Source organism: Montipora foliosa, chromosome 1, assembly GCF_036669935.1.
Source record: "Montipora foliosa isolate CH-2021 chromosome 1, ASM3666993v2, whole genome shotgun sequence".
Lineage (NCBI taxonomy): Eukaryota > Metazoa > Cnidaria > Anthozoa > Scleractinia > Acroporidae > Montipora > Montipora foliosa.
Genome location: NC_090869.1, coordinates 14,155,503 through 14,155,921, shown reverse-complemented (window position 1 = coordinate 14,155,921; position 419 = coordinate 14,155,503).

The window sequence follows — 419 nt, the reverse complement described above, 5'->3', positions numbered from 1 at the left end:
CCCCATCTACCCTAAGTTAACTTCGTTTGCCTTCATCTACCAAAAGTTCACCACGTTTACCCACATCTACCCTAAGTTAACAACGTTTACTCTCATCTACCCTAAAATAACCCCGTTTACCCTGATCTACCATAAGTTAACAACGTTTACCCTCATCTACCTTAAGTAAACGGCGTTTACCCACATCTACACTAAGTTTACTACGTTTACCCTCATCTACCCTAAGTTAACCACGTTTACCCTCATCTACCCTAAGTTTACCACGTTTACCCTCATCTACCCTAAGTTTACCACGTTTACCTACATCTACCCTAAGTTTACCACGTTTACCCTCATCTACCCTAAGTTAACTTCGTTTGCCTTCATCTACCAAAAGTTAACCACGTTTACCCACATCTACCCTAAGTTAACAACGTTTA